This window comes from Macaca thibetana, chromosome X (assembly GCF_024542745.1).
Source record: "Macaca thibetana thibetana isolate TM-01 chromosome X, ASM2454274v1, whole genome shotgun sequence".
NCBI classification, from domain to species: Eukaryota; Metazoa; Chordata; class Mammalia; order Primates; family Cercopithecidae; genus Macaca; species Macaca thibetana.
Window position 1 is genome coordinate 42716134 of NC_065598.1, and position 25212 is coordinate 42741345.

Genomic DNA, 25212 nt, shown 5'->3' on the forward strand with positions numbered 1-25212 from the left:
GTCTAGTCTTTTCATGGTTTTCTGCCTGCTTTATATTCTAGCCATGCTGGCAGCTGATTAGATGGTGTTCACCCAGATTAAGGGTGGGTCTGCCTTTCCCAGCCTACTGACTCAAATGTTAATCTCCCTTGGCAACACCCTCAGAGACACACCCAGGATCAATACTTTGCATCCTTCAATCCAATCAAGCTGCCACTCAGTATTAAACATCACAGGGTGTTTGATTAATTCATTGATTGATTGATTTTACTAATATGTTGTTAGCCTATGCAGTGCTTGAAAAATAATTGAAACACATTTTTTCAGTTGAATGTAAACCCTGAACTCTCATAAGGTGAGAAAGTGATGTTTCTGTTCCTAATTTCTCATTTCAGTGGCACCATCAGGATTTTTATAGGTTAGACCTAAGTCTCAAACTACATGAAAAGGGCTAGGAGATATTGTTTTGACTAAGAAGTTATTCCATTGTCTTTATCAAATTCAAGAGCAAGAGGCTTGTATGAATCAGCTTTACCCTTTTACAGGCTGCATAACCAGGGACAAGTCACTTGGCCTCTCTAGCCTCATTTTCTCATCTGCAGAAATGTAGGAATAAATTATTTACTTCTGTGAGGCTTAAAAAATGAAGTAAAAATGTACAAAGAACTCAGCAAAATACATAGCATAAAATAAATGCTACCATGTAATCCCAGCACTTTGGGAGGGGGAGATGGGCGGATCACAAGGTCAGGAGATCGAGACCATCCTGGCTAACCCGGTGAAACCCCATCTCTACTAAAAAATACAAAAAACTAGCCGGGAGAGGTGGCGGGCGCCTGCAGTCCCAGCTACTGGGGAGGCTGAGGCAGGAGAATGGCGTAAACCCGGGAGGCGGAGCTTGCAGTGAGCTGAGATCAGGCCACTGCACTCCAGCCTGGGCGACAGAGCGAGACTCTGTCTCAAAAAAAAAAAAAAAAAAAAAAAAAAAAAAAATTGCTACCAGATGCTGGTTACCGTTTAATGAATGAAGAAAGGCTTTGGGTCCCAGTGGCCTCCAGAGTATTCTTAATAGGTATTGTTGATCTTGAGCACCATTGGAGGAGACTTGAGCACAAGTGAGATGAACCCCATCTGCTTGCTTTTTGTCCATTAATGAAGTCCCTTTTAAATGGGAGGAGTAGGGAGACTGAAGGGAATGCATATTAGAAAAGTTGTATTCCATATCACATTGAACACATTCACCAAATAATCAAGAATCCGACTCAAAAGTCTGGGTATTGACTTAATGCTTTTTTTTTTCTTCCCCTAAAGAGGTAGAACAGATTCCCAAGAAAAGTTTATTGCTTTCACTTGCCTAGTACAATATCCCCAGAGACACATTTTCACAGTTTGGAAACAGGCCCATTACTGCACTACAGTGTGTGGGGGAGGGATATATGAAGGGAGACAGGTTCTTTTTCACTAACTGCCTGATTGATTCCAAATGACCATGGTGTACTGCTGTTAGGGTTCCAGGGTGTATTCATTAAGAAGATGATTTTTTTTATGACAAAGGTAATTTTAGTTAGAATTTTATAATAAAGCATTTGTGTAATTCTATGCCCCCTTGAAACCACCTGAACTGAGAAGTCTTACTGTGTTAAGAACCACAAGACTGCTAAAGAAATAAGGTCATTAATATTTAATAATAGGCAAGCTATAGCTTTTAAGCACATGCTGTCATCTTCTCTGAACACAGGCCCTATAACCCAGGAGACCAAATAGCACGTAGCTGTTAGTATCTCTAATTTTTTTATTAAGTATTTCTGTAAAAGTGTCTTCATCCTAAGACTCTAGGATACTGCCCAGAGATAAGGTGGAGTGGAAGAAGCATGGACTAGGAGTAATAGGGCTAATTTCTAGTCTAGCAATATCCTAACCTTGCAATTTGGGTAAATTGCTTTCCTTAATATGGTTTTCTAATTTTAAAGGCTATAATTAGGACTCAAACCCCACACTAATAACTGCTGACCCCAAATCCACTGCTCTTTTCAATATGCCACTGTGCTGCTGTTTTATAACTATTTAAATTTCTTCCTTTTTAAATCTAAAACACTTCATTTTCTTCTCTTTCACAGCTCTAGTCACACGCAAGTAGTGTAGTTATTTACATATGACAAGAATGTTCTTTACTTGACCTGATATTTCTACCATCTTGCATAGTATCTGAAATTTTGTAGGTGTTCAATTATTGCTTATGGTATTAATGACCCTTATGCTTTTAACTATTTTTTGAATTTTTTGTATGAAAATTTGTGTTTGCTCTCCCCAAGAACATAGAATATTGCAGTTCTCCACACATACTTGCCGTGTCTTATTCTCTCTCTATTGTTAATCCTCAGACATTTTGACAGTGTGAGGTTTGAGTAACCCTAGCTTCTCCAGATTACAGCATGTGAAACTAAGGAGGACTTGTGAATCTGTGGATGTCATGTGCATTAGAGTGGTGATAATTATGAGAATACTCACTAGCTCAGAGCATCCCCCAGAAGAGTTTCTGGGGCTTCAAGCCATTCTTTCTTCAGGTCCCCTCATTTCCCCTGGCTGAATCAGTACAGGCTCATGACTTCTTCTTGGTCATTACAATTCAGATATTGCAAGTGATGGTACCACATCTTTCTGGCTTCATGGGGCTTTAAGTATGAGGCATTTCACTAGGACTTGTCATTGTCTTCACTGCCAATACAGACCTAGTGACACTGGGCCCTTTGGACCCCAACACACACACACACACACACACACACACACACACACAATATTTGGACCCCAACACACACACACACACACACACACACACACACACACTATATTCTCAATTGAGAGAACTCACTACAACCAATATTACAGCTCTTTTAATTAAGAGCTTACTCCTCCAATTTTTTATATACTTTGTACCTCCTACAGGCACAAAGATCAGATCTCTCATGGCAGGTTAAAAGGTTTGAGGCTGCCATCTGATTCTTCAATCAAAGTTGGTCTCCTCTGCCAGTATCCAGGCCTAGAACCTGGGTGCCTGAATTATTCTCTACCCCAAAGTGTGTCATCTGCTGCCCTCCTCAGGAGCTTCACTTATCCAGAGGGTAAAAGCAACTTTTGCTGCCATTTTTGGTTGAGTCTTAAAAGTTCAAGGATGAGGCCATGAGTACAAAGTTGCTTAAAGGTTTTTCCTGTGGCACATCAGGATTGCACTCAAAAGGACACTTGTTGCTCTGCCATGGCATGAGCAGGTTCTGGAGTTAAGCATGCGTATCTCCTCCCCAAATCCACACTCTTCAAAAACTCTGCAAAAGGTTTTTCACCTTCCCTAAGTCACCTTACAAAAAGAACCCTGCCCAGTGTATATATTTCAAAAACTCTTTGTGTAATCACATTTTCTTCAGAGAATATTTTAAAGGGTTTTTTGTTGTTTAGATGCAATCTGAAATGTCAACAATTTTTCCATGCTTTTAAAAACTACCCACAATGTTCTTCTCAATTCTCAAAATCAGAACCTCTATACTGGATGTTTGCAACATTCTCTCTTAAAGGTGTTTGCTTTTTCACACTATATTATATTGCTAAGAGGCATACCTATTATGTGTTATGCAAGTAGTTCATTCATTCTGATTTCCATATAATAATCCATTGTGTGAACATACCAACATTTACATACTTTCCTGTTTGGGGGAACTGGGGCTATTTTCTCAGTTTGTTTGTTTGTTTGTTGTATCATGAAGTGTTTTTATAAACAATCTTGAACATTTCTCCTGGTATTAATGTGAAAGAGTGCCTGTTAGTTTTTACTGAATGAAATACTAGTTTGTATAAAATGTGAATGTTCAGTTTTAAAGGATAATCCCAACCTGATTTCCAGAGTAGTCATTAACAGTTTACAGTCCTACCTACCACTAATGTTTAAGAGATTCTGTTAATACACATACTATCTATACGTGGTATGTCATACTTTTAAATATTTTAAATATTTGCCAATATTAATAAATATAAATTGATTAAAAAAATAAAGATACACAGGTTATTTCTGCCATTTTCCCTTAAACATATTCCTCTTTCCACTCTCCTGAGATACAATGGCCTCAGTTCCTTCATTTGAAGTGAATATTTTAACATGATCTTCCTTTAGAGCCAAGAAAACCACTAACTCAAAGAAAACTAAATAGGAAACAAGTAACATGTCACCATCTTTGAGGCTTCTTGCTAATGCTGGAGGAAAACCTTGGCAAGCAAGATATGAAAAACTCCTGTGTGTCAAGTAGAGGTCCCATTACTGGTTGATGTAATCTAATAAGCACAACTCTTAGGAGTGTTCTCTGACTGGTTTCTGTTCCTTTCCCTATATTTTCTGTGACATATAAATGAATAGGGCTGACCTACAGCACCGCATGCCAAACATAGTGGTCTCTATTTCTGCCTCAGTGGTGTGTCAGTTTAAAACTCTGCCCATTTTTAAAAAATATTTTTTATTTCTAAATAATTTTAGATTTACAGAAGAGTTGCATATTGAATTTATTTCATAGATCTAGGATTATTCTGGTCATATATTTCTTCTTAAATGAGCTTTCAGTAACTTGTGTCTTTCAAGAAATTTGTCCATCTCATTTAAGTTGTTAAAATTATAGGCATAAAGTTGTTCACAACATTCCCTTATCATCTTTTAAAATCTGTAGATTCTGTAATGGTGAGAGAGTGAACTTCTCTTATTTATGATATTGATCATTTGTGTCCTTGATATTTTTTTCCTGAACAGGCTGGCTAGAGGTTTATTAATTTTATCAATCTCGAAAAGATATCTTTTGGTTTCATTGATTTTATCTTTTCTTTCTTAACTAATTTGTAGATTTCTGTTCTAATATTTAAATTTTTTTTCTTCTATTTATGTTGAGTTTTTTGGTCTCTTTGTACTACTTTATGGTAGAAACTGAAGTAACTGATTTAACAATTTTCTGCTTTTCTAATACAAGCATTGAGTACAGTAAATTTCCTCTCAGTACTGCTTTAGTGGCACCCAACACATTTGTATGTATATGTTTTGTTTTCATTTTTATTTGATTCAGTATATTTTAAAATTTCTCTGTTGAGGTATTCTTTGGACCATGGGTTATTAGAAGTATGTTATCTTGTTCCCAAATATTTAGGGTTATTCCAGAGATCTCTCTGATATTGATTTCTAATTTAATTCCCTTGTGGTCAGAGAATACACTTTATATGGCTTTAAACTTTTTAAATTTATTAAGACTTGTTTTATGGCCTGGAAAATGGTTTATCTTGGTAAGTGTTCTATGTGCACTTGAAAAGAATATTACTTGGGTACAGTGTGATCTTTTGGCTCTTGTTTTTATGATTTATAATACAATTCCAAAGCAGTGATCAGTCTAAGGCTAATTATTTCCCATTACTAAGTCAAGACCTTCTTAAGTACTTTACTTAATGTTCCATGGATTATAAGTTTTACAGTCTAACTGATGGTAACAAGGCACTATGCTTGGTCCTGTATGAACACTGGGGCACTGTTCTCTTTAATTCTTTTGGAGGGTTCTTCACAAGTCTTGGATAGTTTCCTCACATACATGGCCTCATTAGTACTCTGCTGAATAATTGAAGTTGGCCCCTCTGTGCTTCCCTAGAGTCCTTGCTCTGCCCATTTCTCTCCTCATTGATATTTTGTCTTATAAATTTTATCTGCCTTCATGTCTCTGGACACTTGAGCTCATTCATAAAACTCAGAGTCTTCTAGGTTCTATCTCGGTTTCCCCTCTCCTTCCAATGGCCTGGAAACTCTATCACAGTAGTAAACTGGAGTTACTGGGCTCACTCCCTTTGTTTCCCATTTCTTAAGGCTCACTTTCCTTCACTGACTGTTGTACAATGTCTTGAAAAACATAGTTTCATTTATTTTGTCTGGCTATTGGCAACTTTCCGGTGGTAGAGTAAATATAGTTTCTGTAATTCCATCCTGATTGCAAGCAGAAGTTTTACCTTATCAGGTATAAAACTTTGGTTGTAAATATATAGTTGAGTTTTCTACACCAAGAGGAAAATCCAAACAAAATTATATGATTTAACATGCTGTTAATCACTTCTTCCATAATTTTAATATCTTTAAAAGCACTTTTCAAGACTCAGTCATCTTCTATAGATTCAAATTAATAGAATAAAATGGTTTATTCAGATAGACCATTTGCCTGAGTTGGACGAGATCATATGTCTATATTTAGCTGTGATTTAGTGCTTGTTTGCAAATGAGGATAAATCTTCCTGAGTAGAGATACTGGCATCTGTCTGCTCTGTTCAGCTTTATGGAAGGTAATAATTCTCTGTCATGGCATAATTTACATTCTATATCTTCACACACCAAAAAGGATAGTGCTCCTTTCCTAGCCAAATTGTCCCAGAAACATCATAATCACAGTTCTAAGGCCTCCCCTCTCTTCACAGAAATGCAAAAAGTATGGAATATGTTCTGCTCCAAATCGGCATCAATATTAGATATTGTTATGGACTGAGTACTTGTGTCTCCTCAAAATTTATATCTTGAAGTCCTAACCCCTAATGTGATGGCATTTAGTTGTAAATACCATCTTTGTGCAGTAATTAAGTTTAGATTAAGTCATGAAAATGAAATCCTCATGATAGAATTAGTGCCTTAATAACAAAAGGGAGAGAGAGAGAGAAAGAGAGAGAGAACTCTCTCTGTATTCATGTATTGAGAAAAGGCCATGTTTGGACACTGGGAGAAGATAGCCATCTGCAACCTAGAAAATGGGCTCTCACCAGACACAGAATATACTAGTACCTTGATCTTGGACTTCCCAGCCTCTAGTACTATGAAAAATCAATGTTTATTGTTCAAGCCATCCAGTTCATGGTATTTGTTTATAGCAACCTAAGCAAACTAAGAAATACATATAATATAAATCTAAGAAATTCTAATTTCAGAGCTGTCCAGAATTCTGTTGGGCTAATTAAATACTCAGCTTATTCCTCAGTTTTTGGTCAGCAGTATTAAGATAGCAGTATTGAATTAAATTACAGAGATGTTGTGTAGAATAATCTATAAAACACTTGCACAAAACAAATATAAGCAAGAGTATTTTTAAATTGGGTTCCTAATATTTTCTAAAAGGTTTTATATAACACCTCAACTTAAGACCCAGGAATTCTTACACAATTATTAGTAATGTTGCATTTCTTTTTATTACTCCACAAGAATAACCAAAATGTTATATTCATAGAGAGGACCCTGTCACCATGTTGTCTAAGTGCCATGTAGCCTATTATATACACTTCAGTGTTCAAGTTGAATAAGAATGTCACAATTCTTACTTTCACCATCAGTGCATTCCTGATACATAAAATACTTTGCTTCTACCCTGCCAGAATCAAAGAATAGCATCTAGAAGGGAAGCCCTCTCCCTTGTTGGTTATGAGGAAATTCAGAGACCCACAGGTGAAAATGATAGGTCTTGGATTTTGAGACACCTGTCTCTTTCATAGTTTTTTGTTGTTGTTATATTGCATTTGAGGTTTTGGGACACCAGTCTCTTTCATAGTTTTTTGTTGTTGTTATTTTGCATTTGAGGTTTTGGGACACCAGTCTCTTTCATAGTTTTTTGTTGTTGTTATTTTGCATTTGAGGTTTGAAATGTCCACTGGCCATGCCAAGTGGAGGCTTGAGGCAATTGTAAAAAAGACTGGGGAGGAATATATGCAAACAAAATGCATTGCAGAAATACAGCCAAGCATTTCAGGCAACAACAGTGAGTTGTGGATTTACTTTTGCTTGAATTGGATAATTTCTTCATCTTTTTAATATTTGATTTGCCAGTAGAAACTTGGCAAGAGAATATTTATTTCAACAGTGACCCCTGTGTCACATAGAAATATAATTAGTTTGATTATAATAATCTCTGTTAAGTAAATAAGATAATTCATTTGGAAATAAGTCTTTTTTTAAGAGCATTGGTGAGGCATATATTATCCTGAAATTGTATTCCTGGTTAATTCAAGCTTTAAATTTTAAAATTAGTTAATGGTAACCTGATTTCACCTATTTTCATGTTGAAACTGTTGTTTGACCTGTCATTATAGTTAGAAATTACTGTCAATAATGATAATCAAGACCTCTGTCTTCGGAATACCCAAATATGTGTAATAACTTGTGGTTGGCACAGATTAAAGTTGCCCACATGTAGCCTTAATGTCATTGGTTAGAGAAGTGTAAAGTTTAGAAATACATGAGTTCTGTCCAACTCATGACAATGGAAACAATAGAATAAATGTGAAGAGCAGAAGAAATGAAACATTAGCCCTAAAAATGGAAATTACTAAAATAGGAAAACTAAACAGATATGGTTATCAAAGCAAAATCTGTTTTGGAAAAGATTAATGAGATACATACACTTCTGGCTAGACTGACCTACAAAAAAAGAGAAAAAAACAATATTTTTTATAAGATGGGGTTACTATGAAAGATAGAAATATAAATGTAAACACTAAAAGTTCAAATTTCCTAAATGCAAAAAGGTAATAAAAGCTGTAAAGATCAACCAAAAAAGAATAAAACAAGAGGAAAAATTATAGCACAAATTAATATGATGAATTAAAATATGTCAGTCATATTAATAAATATGAACAGGCTAAACTCATCTGTTTAAAAAAAATGTTTTTCAAATTGGCACATAAAGCAAACACAACTCTATACTGTATATAGAGAAATATCAAAAATGTAAGGATTCCAATAATCTAAAAATAGAGATATGAACACATATTTACCATTGAAATGGAAAAAATAAGAAAACAGAAACTTGCAATCCTGTCATCAAATTAGAATTCAGGATAAAAAGTAATAAATGAGACGGAGAAAGATACTTCATAGTGCTGAAAGTCACAATCCAAATTAAAGATAAAATAGTTATGAATAGGTACCAAATAATAGCAATTACCTATATAAAGTAGGAACTATAGAAACTGCAAAGAAAATAAATAGAAATGCATAATTGGTAGAAGATTTCAACACACTTCTCTCAGTACAAGACAAGTAATGTGGACCATTAATTAATTAATTAATAATCTAAATTGCGAAAGCAATAAGGCATCCTAGACACCATATACTGATAATAGAAAATATAATTTCTTCTCAAGAACACATTTAACTTTTTCAAAAATTTATGCTATATTACAGCACTCTCCTAAATGATCAATGGGTTTCATAAAGTACAAATATTACAAACCAAACTATATATGTAATCACAGTGCAATAAAACTAGAAATTTAATTACAAACCATAAACAAAACAAAATAAAAAGATCCTTCCACCTGGAAATTTAAAAGCCTTCTATTAAACAAATCTTGGTGCAAACATAGACATACACACAAATTACAGAATCCCTGAAAAATAATAGTAATGAAAGCCCTACATACCAGAATCTATGGGATACATTTAGAGCAATGATCAGAGGAAATTTACAGTACTAAAACCTACATCAATAAAAATAAAAGAGTGAAAAGAAAGTAATTAAATTTCTTACTCAAAAAGGTAAGAAAAACAAAGTAAACCAAAAGAAAGTAAAGAAATAATAAAGATTAAATTAGAAATTAGTGAAGTAGAAAACATAAAGATAGTTAATTAATTAACATCATGTATTTTTAAAAATCCAAAAAAGAAAACAAATCACTAATTTGAAAAATCAAGCAAATAAGAAATAACAAGAGGGAAATAATTATTGCTACAAAAGGAAAAATTGTAAGAATCTACTTCGTACACACTTTTGCAAATAAACTTGAAATCTAGATTATGTGGATAATTTTTAAGAAAATACAGTTTACAAAAACTGACCTGGTAGAGATAGGAAGCTTAAACAGACCAATTTACATCATAAAAATAGAAAAAGTTATCAAGAAACTACTCCTCGTAAAAGTACCTAGTTCAGGTGGTTTCACAGAGCAATTTTACTATACTTTTAGATAACAGATAGTCCTAATGAGACATGCATTTAAAATGAAGGAAAATGTCCAATTTTTTAATGAAGCAAGTAGAACGCTGGTCTCATAAAAAATTACTGGATCAATATCACTCATGAATATTAATACAAAACCTCTAAATAAAATATTTAACAGAGCCCAAAGTCATACTATCATACTATATAAAAAGTTATACACCATAGCCAACTAGAGTTTTTGCCAGGAATGCACTATACTTTTATATTATTTATTCTGCATTCTACAATGCGTTTAAGATCTGTGTCAGGTAGGAGAGCTACAGAGCTCAGCTTGCTATCAGGTGATTTGCCTGTAGTTGTTCTTTTCTTGAATTTTAATTACCAGTGCCTACCCCAAGGTCCAAATTTTCTTCCAAATCTCAGTATGAATCACAATTAAAATTCAATTATTTCATGACTGCTATCCTGAGATGCGAGTCTCTAAAATCTGGCAACAGTGAGATTTCTCAAAAGGCATCAGTTATAATAATTATCAGAAAATTAAGTTTATTCATTTCAAAGCAAGTTTTTAAAGATCTCCATGCCAAAGAAAGACTGGGAGTAATTGAGTTGCTATGTGGTTAGGAACTTTATCTTATCTTATAAATATTGGACTAAAATGGAAAGTGTTAGGAAAATATACTTTCATTTAGTATAGTCCTTGGACTGCTTTTTGAAGAATTTATCTAAGTCTTAGGATCTAAAATCATCAACAAATTACACTGGAAATATTCTAAACAAACATCAACCTAATTAGATATCTGATCAGCTGATAACTTTGAAGCTTTATTGTTCATTTTCTTGGGAGGTATAATAAAAATGTGTTGATTTTCAAGAGTTGTACCTATGATATGGCGAATCACAGCAAATGTGCTCTAATTCAACAATTTGGAGTCCTATTTGTTGCTGTTTGCTGAGCAATAACTTTGGAAGTAGGCTGGAAGTTAGTGGAAGAGGTGATTTAACCTGGTGAATTTAATAAGATTTAATAAGAATTTAATACGATTTAATAAGAATTTAATAAGATTTAATAAGAATTTAATAAGATTTATACATGTAATCAGTTATCATACCTACCACCAAGCTTACCACAAACCAAAGCATGATTCATATGACTGCATGTTTTCCATTTTTATATGAGCCCATTAGGATGGTTTTTGGTGACCTAATTTCCCTTCAGAGTTGTTCCTGATGTTACCATAAATCTACTTTTATCTATATAATACCACTGGGCACAGAGGGAAACGGAATAACCACTGTAGTTAGCCCAAAGACAATCACCCCTGAAGAATGACTCTAGAATCACCCCGTCACATAAAGATTGCTCTACATCTTGACATTTGCTGCAAATTTCTGCAACAAACTTGGAAATAAGATAACAATTGAACTAATCTACATTGCTCTGATTAGTGGTTCATCCTAGTTGAGTATAAAATAAGGCAAAATGACAAAAGGTGAAGTCACACAATATTCATTTGTCTCTGTGGATAGCTTGTTTGTGCTTATAAAGTAAAAACAATAAATATTTTTGAACAGCCACTAACTGACAGATACAATGCCAGACAGGTTGGTAGGCAAGCTTTATCTCTTGGGTTGAAAACCATTTACTTATGTTAAATGATTCCTGTAATGGACATTGGTGTTCCTCAGATCCCCTCGGTCTGATTTTTTTTTTTTTTTAATGATTCTGGGCAACCCTCTTTCAGCCTTCATATACTTTTCTTCCAATATTTGACTCCCAAGAGACTCCTTGGGATCTGATATCAGTTTGTTGCAAATCGTCTTGTTGCCTGGGAGTTTACTTCCCCTACCCACTTCCCTGGGGGGCCTTGGCCAGTGACAGGTTTGTGAAAAAGTATGAAAGCCCAGACCCCTTATTCCTGTCAGGACAGCAGGAATAGAGTTCCCCTTTACAATCAACTGGTCTCAAAGGACTTTGCCTGAAATCTGAGATTGTACCTTAACTTGTCCTCTTCATAGTCCCTGCTCATTTTTCTGTAATTCTTAACTGGTTTCTTCCACCAACGTTTCCTTTATCAATCACTTGCACATTCATTCTCATCTTATAGTCTGCTTCTGGGGAATTCAACCTGAAATACCACTTCCATCTCAAATTTAAAAACTTAAAAAATATGTGAAACTCCCACTAATTACCTAGAAACAGAAAGAAGTTAAAATTATCTAAAGACTCATTCAAAAAGCAAGTAATTACAATTTCTTTGAATAGGTAATTGTGGGAGACGAAATGAGTCAGTGGGTCGTGATGTCCATCAAGAAAGAATTAATCTTAATATGATATCATTCCTTCTACACATAATTATATGTGGGTGTGAGACAATGGAAAAATATACCCTATTTTTTTCAAGGGCAGAAGCAGGAGAAAGAAGAAGATGGGTGTGTACAGAAAGAGGATTTAATAAGCTCTTTTAAAACTCCAACAAGAGAAAAATATGAGGATGGACAAAATAATAAAATCATTTTTATTCCCTCCAGACTTTCCATTATCTTTCTTTCTCACTCCATTTTAGGAGAGCCATCTTTTTACGGTGTTTATATGGTATAAATCTGGAGAGTAAAAACGAGAAATAAATTATAAAACACTTTATAAAAACATTAAAATCCTGAAGACAGCCAAAAGAAGTGGATTGAATGATGTATTTTAGTTAATCTACTAAGCAGGACTTTAGCTCTTACTTCTGAAGATAGAGGAAAAAGGCAGTAAAGTCTAAGTGCACAAAGGGGAAACAGTTGCTTAAACACAGAAGACAAACCTGGACACTCATTGTTAAGAACACAGAATATCATATTGCCCTGCTTGAAAAAAGGCATTATTAGGTCAAGAAATGGGTCTGTTGTGCCCATCACTGGAACATTGTAAGCAACCTATACATACTTGTTGAATGCATTATCTTATTAATTAATCATATTAAAAGCATAATCCTAGCTTATTTATTTACAAAGGATATGTACCCAATGATTTAGCACAGAGCAGGTACTCAAAAATATATTTTGAATAAATAAAACTCAAATATCAGAAATGGGACACATGGCCTCTGAAGTATAATTTCATTCATAGGAATGATGGAAACAAATGTTTGAAATCATGACTGCTTTGGAAAATTTGAGATGTATGGTTCTAATCAGCTCAGTTTATCAAAAAAGAAAACATATTTTTTCCCCAAAACCTACAGAAAAGTACTCTGTATTCAATCTTAGGCCTGAAAAAGGCCTAATATTGACTTTCTATCTTCCCATTTAGCCTAAATAGTTAATAGTAGCAGAATGGTTATTATAACACACCTAAGTTCTAGGAAATTTTAAGGAGTTTTTTAAAGATGATAGAGTTAACATAATTTCCTAGATACCTTTGAGACTAAGTAGAATGAGGCCTACTTAGAATATGGCAAAGGAACAATGCAAGACAGTGACTTTTTAATATACAATATCTAATCTTGCTCACACAAAATATCAAATAAATGGAGAAGAAGAGGCATATTAGGCATGAAGTAGCAGCAAGAGAATTAAGAGTGAAGGTACATTTTTAAAATTTTCAGAGAAATCTTGGGGCGTAAAATGATCTATGAGATTTAAAGTGCATTTCTTTCTTCTCCTTCTGAGTGTCCGTATTCACCTACCTACTCCCTAATTTCCCTTGGCAGGTTCCAGATCTAAGTGCTTTTTTACCATTTAGATGCTTTTTACTGGATATATAGACTCCTCTCTAACAGTATACACATCGTCCCAATCAGAAGAGAGTTAAAGAGTTCGACAGTCAACTCACTGACAAAACAGTAACATTTTCTTCGTTAACATAATGTGGTATGAGTCTCGTGAATGGAATTCAATCTCAGCGGAGACCTACTCTAGCCCAGAAAAATATATTCTCTCTCTCTCTCTCTCTCTCTCTATATATATATATATATATATATAGATATATATAAAAAATCTATATATATATCTATAGATATATATATATCTATATATATATCTATATCTGTCATCCCCATTTTTAAAATTAGGAAACTGAATTGTGATATTATTAAGTAATATAGTCACACAGAATATTTCAACCAACCCTGGGAGGTAGTTCCTATCACTATTGTATGGATAAAAAAAGCTGGCTCTCAAACAGGATATGACATTTTTGTACTTTTCCAGGGTTTATGATATCTGCTCCAACTCAAATATCTTTGCCATATCAGATGGCATTTTTAAAAAGGCTATTGTGTAAGAGGCTTATTAAAAAAAAAAATCTATTATTAAATTTTTCTTCTCTTTAAATAGGCAACACTGTCCCTTGTTTAGTGAAAATTGGTACTAGAACTAATTAATTCCTTCTTGAATAATTCAGTTAATATGCTTGACTTTTTATTTTTAGAGAATTGCAATTTTCAATACTAACTTCCTGCCAGCAAGAAGAAAACAGAAAGGAAAAAGCATACGAAGGAGTGGAGGAAACAAATTGTATATCCAGGGCATACCTGAAGGTGGGAGGCACTGTTAACCAAACTGCCTTGGCTACCAGGTTGAGATTTTTCTCCATAAAAGCTGAAACCATTCATTGATCCTTTCTAGTCTTGAGAGACAGTGTTTGCAAGAATCAAAGAAATGGGCAACAAGAGAGCTAGACATATTTTAGCATTTAGGTCTATTTTTTCTCCTTTAATTGGACAAAAACATTCTTACTCAAGAAATACTTTACCATACATGCCAATTGGATGAACATCAAGTTACAGAATAAAAACAGCTATTGTCGGTCAATCAGCAGAATACCACCGAAATCTTGAATGTATCTTCCAAATGCAGCTAATAGTAAACATATGTATACTGCTCTTGGCAAAAATTAAAAATTAATCACACCAAAATTAAGAAAAAAATTTATTTAAGGAAAAAATTATTCTAGTTAGTGAGGTCAGATTTTTTCAGCTCAACCTAAATTATTGCTACCAACTCTCAGATGTGTTATTTCATGTTAGTGTGTGGGAAAGAAAGGGTGTATGCTATTGCTTTGTTACTGTTGCAAAAGTAAGCACTTCTTTAAAAAATACAGAATAATTACAGAAGAAAATAATAAAAAAAGAATGAAAATGAGAATCTTCCCTTCCCCTTACAAAAAAAAAAAAAAGAAAAAAACTATGAGAGTGACTATAAAACCTTCAAGCAGTATAAAAAGGTACCAGTATAGGTACATTTAACAAGTACCTATACTGAGTCCTGACATAACAGCCTATAACTGGGTCCTTTTAGATTTCACAGTAGAGGAAATAGAAGTTAAGTACAATTAGAGGAGATGTATATATGGTGTGGTGATCATGTCAGGAACATCACAGACATGTCTGAAACTAGCAGATAAAAGATTTCTAATCATGACAGTGCACAGCCATTATAGGTAAGAATGCTTCTACAACTGAACTTGATCATGCCAGGAGACCAGGGTTTCCCTAGGTCCAAGTATTTGGTTCACAAGATTCAAATGCCTACCTTTTGTATTGTTTAGATAGTCAATAAGATTTAAGAGAAAATAGGTGAAATAGCCACTCAAACCACAAAGCCATTGGAAAATAGTTCCTTCTTTGGATATTTAGCTTGTTTCTGTCTTGTTACTCCCCATAGACATAACTAAGTCTGTTAATTCACTTTTGAAAATGTATTTAATAACCCAAAGGTGGGCAGAACACCAACACATGACCACAAGAGCAATTCAGTCTTGACAAAACAGGCAAAATGATTGTGATTTATTTATGTTTAATGTGACTCTTAGGTCACTTAAAAGCCAACAGTACATTAGTATCTAAGAACACGAAAGTTCAGCGTATGTCTTTTACCTAATGAGCTGGTGATTTTTTATATAATTTTTATGTTGTTTCTCTCTTTTAATTGAACATTTGGAAGAAAATTAAAGTTGATGATGTTAGCATGTTCATTAAATGGAAAACTACATTATTTTATGGGACTTATTTTTAGGAAAAAATTATTTTTTATTTATTTATTTTTATTTATTTATTTTTTTGAGACGGAGTCTCATTCCATCACCCAGGCTGGAGTGCAGTGGTGTGATCTCCACTCACTGCAAGCTCTGCCCCCTGGGTTCATGCCATTCTCCTGCCTCAGCTTCCCAAGTAGCTGGGACTTACAGGCGCCCACCACCACGCCTGGCTAATTTTTTTTGTATTTCTAGTAGAGACGGGGTTTCACCATGTTCTCCAGGATGGTCTCGATCTCCTGACCTCATGATCCACCCGCCTCGGCCTCCCAAAGTGCTGGGATTACAGGCGTGAGCCACCGCGTCTGGCTGGAAAGAATTATTTTTAATTTTATTGCTACTTACTTTGTATTTGCTACAAAGGAGAAATGGAAGATATTTGTTGAATTATAATGCTAACTTTCTCCCCCAAGTGCTAATCTTTTCTCTTCTAAATGATAAATTGTTCAATTTTTATATATTACTTCCTGCATTCCTTTACCACATGTTCCTTTTTCTTCCTGCTACTCATACCCTTTTTCCAAGAAATAATCAAAAACCTCATTAGGTAGGTCCAAAGCCAAACTATGTCTTTAAGTGCATTTATACATGTAGTCTTGCTAATTGGCATGAAAGATTAGTCTTTAGGTGGCCAGGCAAATCTTCTCTTCTTCAACATCTCCTTTGTGTCTTTTGGGCTCCTGCTTTCTTCAGATGTACAGAGCCCAGCATCAGTTTTTACAACACCTCATTCTGTATTCCAGCTTAGTCTGGGTTTGGATGACAGCTGAGAGTGGCTAGAAGCATGACAAAGCTCTGCCATATGGAAAGATTTCTATTTATGTAGACACCTTCTCTGAGTTAAACTCATTATGGTGCAGTCTGAAGGACAAGAATTTAACAAGACAGCAACACGACTACTGTGGAAATTCTATCAACCTTAACAGGCCAATTTCTGCCTCACTATCCTACCTACTCATACATCTGGCAGAAATCCACCCCTACTAAGTGATATGGGGCAAGTTCCTTGACTGCTGTAAGCCTTCTTTTTCTCATCTGTATAATGAGCACAGTAGTAGGGTCTTATCTTATCAGGCTTATTTTTAAAATTTTGTCTTGAAATAAATTGAAAATTACAGACAAGTACAAATAACTCCTGCATTCCTTTTACCCAGGGTTCTAATTGTTAATATTTTCTTTCATTTGCTCCATTTCTTCCTCCCTCCTTTCTCTGTCCCTCTGTCTCTCTGTCACCCATTATTATGTATTTTCTGAACCCTTTGACAGCCACCTCCCATGTAATGTCCCATCACCTGAAAACATTTCATATGTATTTCCCCATAACAATGACACTGTGCTACATAACCAGTATAAATTCCTCAAAATCAAGAAATCAACATTGATATAACACTAACATCCAGCACAGACTCCAATTCAAAGTAAAGACTAGGAGTACATCTTCCATGGCCTGATTTCCTGCCTACCTCACTGCTTTTCACCCACATTCCCTGCAGCTGGGGATCACTGATCAATCACCTGCATCTGAAGCCCCTTTCAGGCATTGGGGCCCAATTCCATGCCTAAACATTGAGATTATGAACAGTCTGAATTTGGTAACTTGAAACTTTGTCTTGAGTCCAGCTTTTGGCCTAGCTCTATTTAGAGTTCTCATATTTGTGACCAAGCTCGTTTACTTTATCTTCCTATGTTTGAGGCCCCATCCCTAGGGTTGGAGTCAGAGACAGCTTTCAATATTTTTGTTTAATAGTGAAAGCCTTTCAAATGAAATTACATTGAATCACTACATCTATGTACACAGAGATATTTGGGTTGGAAATTTGATTATTTCATTTCCTAGCCATCAGAGATTATTTTGCCTATTTAGGTCTCAGTTGCCTCATTTGTAAAATGAAACACCAGCTAAGGCAAAGCATTGAGGTTAAATGGCACAAATATGTGAAAAAAAATTTTGTTAGTGCCCTGATAATTGATTCATTTCAAGGAAACTTATTCTCACTAAGTAGTGGCACAAAATCTGATGTAAAAACAAGAATGCAAATTTATCACATTCTTATGGTTCAATAGCCAAGGAGATCCCATCCTACTTGGTCAACCCATTATATTCCCCATAGGAAACATATTTGGGAAACCAAATTATAATAGCTGATTCCTTAGTAAGCATGAGGCCAACCTTATCACACTGGCCATTTTGATCTTCTTACCATAATTTCTAATAACATTTATATTCTCTATAAGGCCAGAATTTTCAACTTCAACTTTCCAGATCCTTGTTGGTGTTGCTCAAGGAAACTCCTTCTTCTAGCTTGACAAGCTTTTTATCTTTGGGTTCTTATTTTTAAGCATTTATAAAGTCTTTTTTCCTTAATACATTATCATACTGGTTCTTTTAATATGAATTATATTGTGATGCCTCCCTAGTAACCTCAATGGTGTTTGGGAGTTACTAAATCCCTTTTCATTATTGTAGGACAAACTTGTTGTTAACAGAGAAGTCAAAGCATTTTGAAGAGCCATCATGTAAATTTTTATTTGGTGTAATAGTCAAAGTCATGCAGAATTATGCCAGATAATCAATTTCTTAGAATTGAACAAAACGATATATACCTAATCATGGTAGACAGAGCCTAGGGTTGTCCCTGTGATTCCTGCCTCCAGATATTCTTGCCTTCGTGACTTCTCATCCTTTTGAGTGTAAACGGGACTTGTAATTTGTTTCTAACCAATAGAACACAGCAAAACTAATGAGATGAATATGATTATGTGTACATGATTATGTTATATAAGGTTCCAGTTTGCTGAGAAACTGTCTCCTGTGCTGGGTTTGAAGAAGCCAGCTGTCATGGTGTGAGCTGGCCAAATGCACCAGCCACATGGTAAGCCCTCTGGCCAAAAGCCAGCAAGAAACTGAGCCCGCCACCCCCAACTCCAACAGCCTACAAGGAACTGAATACTGCCAACAACCATCAGAAGTTAGAAGTAGATCCTTCTTTAGTTGAGCCTCATAAAACTGTAGCCCTAGTTGACACCTTGATTGTAACCTTGTGAGACCTTAAAGCAGAGGACCTAGCTAAGCTATTCATGGACTCCTCCCCTACAGAAGCAGTGGGAAAAATCAATAGGTGCTGTTTTAAGAAACTTAGTTTGTGGTAATTTGTTCCACAGCCATAGAAAACTAACACATTAGACTTCCATTTTTAATGTAGTATGAGTTTCCGCACAAGTCATGAAACTTCCACTAGATCTTAAATAAATGCTTCTATAGAAAACCTCTTTTACACATGTTCAACTCTCCCATAATTCAGTTTGTGGGGTGATGCCAGGAGACCTAGAGAGTGAATTCATATGTTTAAGACTCCAGGAGATACTCCAATGACATGCTTCTCTCCCATCAGTCTGAGCCCTGCCATTGGTTTGCAGACAACATCCAATGTTGCCATCTTCTTATCTATCCAGGAATTTATACTTTTGCCTCAAGCATAAAGCAAGACAAAAAATATATATATATATCATAGGTAATTAATTCTGTCCCTTCTGAGTTGAGTTTTGATAGTTTTTTTTCCAGGGATCAATCTTTTTCCAGAGTATTCCCTCCAAATGGATAAATGCAAGTTCAACCAAGTAAAGGAAAGGAAGAAAGTTATAAGAACAAGTTCAGAGTGCTAATCCCCATAGTGTGAGGGCACATGATGTGAAATGAAAGCAGTGGTGGTACACGACAAAGCTAAGTAGTTAAGATGAAGTCAGACCATGCAAAATTTTAATAGAGCACATTCAAGATTTAGCTGCTTAACCTAGGAACAATGAGAATATGCTGAAGGGTTTCAGGAGTGTGGGGGAAGTAGTATGATCAAAACAGCGTTTTGAAAACATGAGTCTGGGCCGGGCGCTGTGGCTCACACCTGTAATCCCAGCACTCTGGGAGGCCGAGGCAGGCAGATCACCTGAGGTTGGGAGTTTGAGACAAGCCTGACCAACATGGAGAAACCCCGTCTCTACTAAAAATACAAAAATTAGCCTGGTGAGGTGGTGCATGCCTGTAATCCCAGCTACTCGGGAGGCTGAGGCAGGAGAATCGCTAGAACCCAGGAGGCGGAGGTTGCGGTGAGCTGAGATCGCACCATTGCACTCCAGCCTGGGCAACAAGAGTGAGACTCTGTCTGAAAATTTAAAAAAGAAAAGAAAAGAAAAGGAGCCTGGCCCAAATGAAGGAGAGTATTGTAAAAACATAGAGGACAGGAGGTGATTGAAGCAATCTTGTGAGAGATTCTGATAGGCTGGATTAGTATGGTAACAATGAAAACTGAGAAGAGATGGAGATAATTGGACAGAGGTTCCTGAAGTTATTACTCACTATTATTTCTTAGACATTTCATCTCCCCCATCTTGGAAACATTTTCTGATTTAATTGTAATTTGCTAGAAGAATTTTCCGTTTCTTCAGAAAGGGTGCATGGTTAATATACTTTCTGGCCCTTGCATGTGTGAAGCAGTATCAACATTACCCTCAAAAGTAAATGAGTACATGGACTCAGGCTGCTACATGTTTCTCTCAACATTTTATAAATGAGATACTATAACTTCCAGTTTTATATAGCAGAAAAGCAATGTTTCCCTGTGATTATCTGCCTTTTTTGTACATAGTTATTTCTGTTTTGGAAGTTTCCATGATATTTTATTGTGATATTTCACCAGATAGGTCTAGGAGTGTATATTTTGTTCATTAATCCTATTTGGTACCCAATGAACACTTTTTATCTGAAAACTTGATTACTTTTAAAGCTCAGATAAGTTTTCTTTCTCAAATTTCTTGAGTTATTGCTTCCCTCTCTTCATTTCCCTTCTCTCCTTCTGGAAATTTTATTCTTGGCATAAATCTCTTGGCTTGTTCTATATTTTCTTTTTTTACTCATAATTTCTATTTCTTTATGTTTATTTTTCTTTTTTAGATAGTTTCTACATTTGAACTTTCAAATCACTTATTCAGTTTTCAGTAGTGCTGATTCCAAGTTCTTCACATTTTTGGAATCTTTAAACCTAAAAAAATCATTTTTTTCCAAAATCTTTTGCTTTCTCATAATTTCTTTATTTTATTTTTCAATAATTCTCATTATGGGTTTTTAAAGTTTTTTTTTCTAATGTTATGACTCCTTTCCTTTGAAGTACTGTATCTCCTTAACTCATCTGTGAATTATCTGTCCATTCACATCAGCAAGTTTAGTAATCTCAAAACTTTCATAGGTGAGATTGTTGGAGACTGTCGGGCTGTAGTGGCTTTACAGAAGAATACGGTACAAAGTGTTTCATTAACCACTAGTAAAACAACTGGATTGATTGTTGCTGAGGACCTTACTATTCAGTCTTCTCCAGGTATAAGCTTTGAGTGGCTCACCTTTTATTGGCCCATTGGAAGGGGATTAATTCATAGCAGCAGTTCCCCTCAAGGGTGGTGAGAATCCATGGGACCAGTAGGGTATCTCAGGGATACAGTGGTTAGCAGGTAGAAATGGTTCATCTCCATGGTTTTAGGCAATCCCTAGAATCTCTTGGCTGTCCTCTTAGAGCGCCTTGAAGTCAGAGCTCCTTACTTCTTGCTGCATCAAGAAGAATGGGCTCTTTCCTCCTGGTAATTGAAATAAGGCTGCAGAGAAGGTACATTATCATCTTAGCCTGGTTTCTGTGAGGCCATCTGGAAAGTCTAAAGATTCCAGATATATGGGATCCCCTACAGGGTTCTACAGTGAAATAGGATAATCTCTATACCACCTTCCCAACCCCTTCCACCCTAAAGACACACACACATACACACACACTCTCATTTACTGGTGATTCCCTCCAGCAGGAGGTTCGAGGAAACAAGGAGTGAAAAACATTTTCTCAGGCTGTCATCTTAACAGAATCTTTCCTCTTGGTAGTTTTAAAATTAAAAAAAAAAATTATACTGAAATCTCCCTGAAGATAGAAATGATAGGTGATTTTCTAAAGCAAATTATATGAAGATCATGTTACTCAACTCCAATACGTATTCCTTAAAAATACTAATGACATTCTAAACATGATTTATAATTGGTAAGTGCGTGAGTCAAGGAAAAAATACATACCTTGGAACAAACAACTAAGAAATATGGTCACATTAGCACCAGAAATTGATTTTTTTTCTCAAGCTGTTCGCCAATTTTGTATTGATTAGTCACTGTCCTTGAAAATCAAGCTACTATTGATCCGTATCAAGTACCTAAACTCCTCAAGAAATATTTGTGGATTTTGATGAATTACAAAATAGAATAAGAACATGACAGACTGGTCTATGCAATTTTCATTATTTACATTTCTGAAATAACTCTGTGCATCTTTCTTTCCTTGTCAACTGGTAATATCACCTAGATAATGAAACCTTTCTGATTTCCAAAATATTTCTGGGCTTTGTGAGTGGTTTTGGATAACTTCATGATAAACCATCTCAGGAGATGCTTGACCTACCTTAAGGTCTTGAATGTCCTAGTTTTTTAGTTGATCAATAGAAACACTCTTGAGGATGTACAGTTGAAAATATAAAGTACTTAAGCTCATAATTTTTTTTCTTCTGCAAATGTAATTGTCTCCCATTTTAAGAAAAAGTACTTTGAGAAAATAGAAAAATTGAATACTGCTGCCTTTTGGATATAGAAATAAAAAATGAGGACACTCTAAATGAAGTCAGAAAGAAGGAGTGACAGAAATGAGGACAAGAGGTATGTTTGCAAGATTAATTGGCTCACTACTATTGCTAAAAGCATATAGAATATCACTAAATGTTAAGTAAGGAAAATTACCAAACCACCTAAAGCATTTTGTGGAAGAATCAAAGGCCCATAAAACTGAACTGAGAGAATCTACTTTGCCCTTCTTCTAGTACAAATAAAATGGAGGTTTTTCTCTTTCTTTTCTACATTTGAATGAGACTAAAGAGGCTCAGGTGGCCTTGAGAGCCTTGGAACTGAGATTATTATGTAGAGATGACAGCTAAAGAAGTATCAACCTGAGGTTCGACTTAATTGGTTTCTGTCTACAGGACCCCACATTATTTATCCCAATATGGTTTCAAAATTCTTTGCTTCCCTGCAAAGTAGATGTTCCCTAAGATTACCTCCTGCCTACCAGGCTGAGTGTCTATTAGTCGAAATGTTTTGTAATAGTTGCTGCTTCCATTTTTGCTCAGCTGGATTCAGAAAGGGAGGGGCACTGGGTAGCTGGAGTGGATTTAGGAAACACTGGGCTGTATCTCACTGACATGTGCTTTAGGAAATGGCTTTGAGTGGTTCCCACTTGTCCTGATTATAAATGTCTGCTGCCATACTGGGGACTAGTACTCTGTTAAGAACCTGGCAAGGAAGATCCCTGACCTGGAACTCTATTTTTAAAGAGTTTCATACTGGTTCTCCCATAACTATACTCTACTATACAAGATAGAGTCCACAGGGTCAAGGGGTCTGACAATTCTAAATAGAACCAGGATTTCCAGATTTGTATGAAGAACATTTGTAAAGATAGCAGTATAAAATAGATTTTAATTAACAGTTTGTTAGTTTGGTTTATAAGATTTATATGTTTGGGTAAACCGTGTGTGGGTTTTCATTCGTACTCTTCACCTGAACTCTACAAATGTTAGGAGCAGGCCTATTTGTCACTATTCCTTTAAGGCAAAAGAAGATGTCACCTGACCAATTCCTGGACCAAATCCAGTGCTGCTCCTCTCCCAAATCAGAATAAAGCATTCAACTGGTCCTGCCTCTCCCACTAATTAACTGTGGGACCTTGGCATGTCACTTCTTCTGGGTATCAGTTTTTCCATCTGTGAAATGAGGAGGTTGGGCAAGATAAGCTAAAGATTTTTTTCCAGTTTTTTCGGAAGTAAGAGTGGCAAAGAGTAGACAACTATTTTTGGCTTTATCAGGCTTAGTGGGGCCTTGAAACCCTTTTGAACCAAGGCTTCTATGGGTAAAGCAGAGTGGACCCTCAATACACATTTTTCTCATGAGTGTGCAGTGGAGTTGCTCTAAGTCTCATCAACTTGTGCATATGAAAATGAACTTGATAACATTTATAACTCCAGTTTCACCAGTTTCTATGTATATGCTTAAGGCAAGGGCCTCCACCCTCCTCAAAATTTCACTCAGCTAGTTATGGGCATCCCTGGATTGTTACAAGTGAATTTCTTAATAGTTCTTAGGGTTTTCCACCCAAAGATGTCATAGTAGTGTCTGCTGGAGAGATCCTTTCTCCTTGAACCACCACATTGCACCTTTAGCCTCTGTGCATGACAAACAGAATGGATGGTGGTGCCAATGCACCATTTTCCAATGCCACCAAGACTGTGGTACTGCAGAATGAGCTGCAGCCAAGCCATACACTATATTGACAAGAAGGAGTGCCCCTCTTTCATTCTTTTCTTTTTATTTTCTAATTTGTTCCTGCAATAGCAAAGCAGGGGTGAGTATGCTCCACTGTCTCACAGTCACATGTGAAAACAAGGTTTCTCTCAACAGCCCTCAGAAACAGATTCAAGGATCACACAACAGACCTTGACACTGGCCTCAAAATCCCCGTGTCTCCCCAGATGCTGAATGTCATCAGACCCACATGAACATCAATCAGGCACAGGCCCATGGATTACTGGCCCACTAACTTAGCAGATATACCAGATATGAGAATACAACTAAGACACAACAAATCAGTGAATGAATTAATGAATAAGATCCTAGGAAAATGATGAAGGACAGCGATACTGTACTAAAGTACCCATTTAGTACAGCAATACTAAAGTACTAAAGTAAGTATAGTGATACAGATGAAATCAGATATCATTTCAGAAATTCAATTAGATGCACATTGTTTATGGATATTAGCTGATTGTTTTAGGCCTTAGTGAATGCGTCTTGCATTTTTGGAAATCTAGTAAGCTAATAATTTTTATTCACTGAGTACTTGTTATATGCCAGAAACTGGGCTACACATTTATATGCATTATCTTATTTATTCATTTAGGTCAGGGGCTAGAAGAATTTTTCTGTAAAGGGCCAGATAGCAAATTATTTTCAGTTTTATAAGCCATTATGTGTCTGTCACACTATTCAGCTCCAAAAGCTAAAGTGTAAACAATTGTGTGTGTCTACGTTCCAATAAAACTTTCTTTACAAAAATAGGTTGCAGGCTGAATTTGGCCTGCAAGCCATCATTTGCTGACTGCTGCCTTATGGAATTC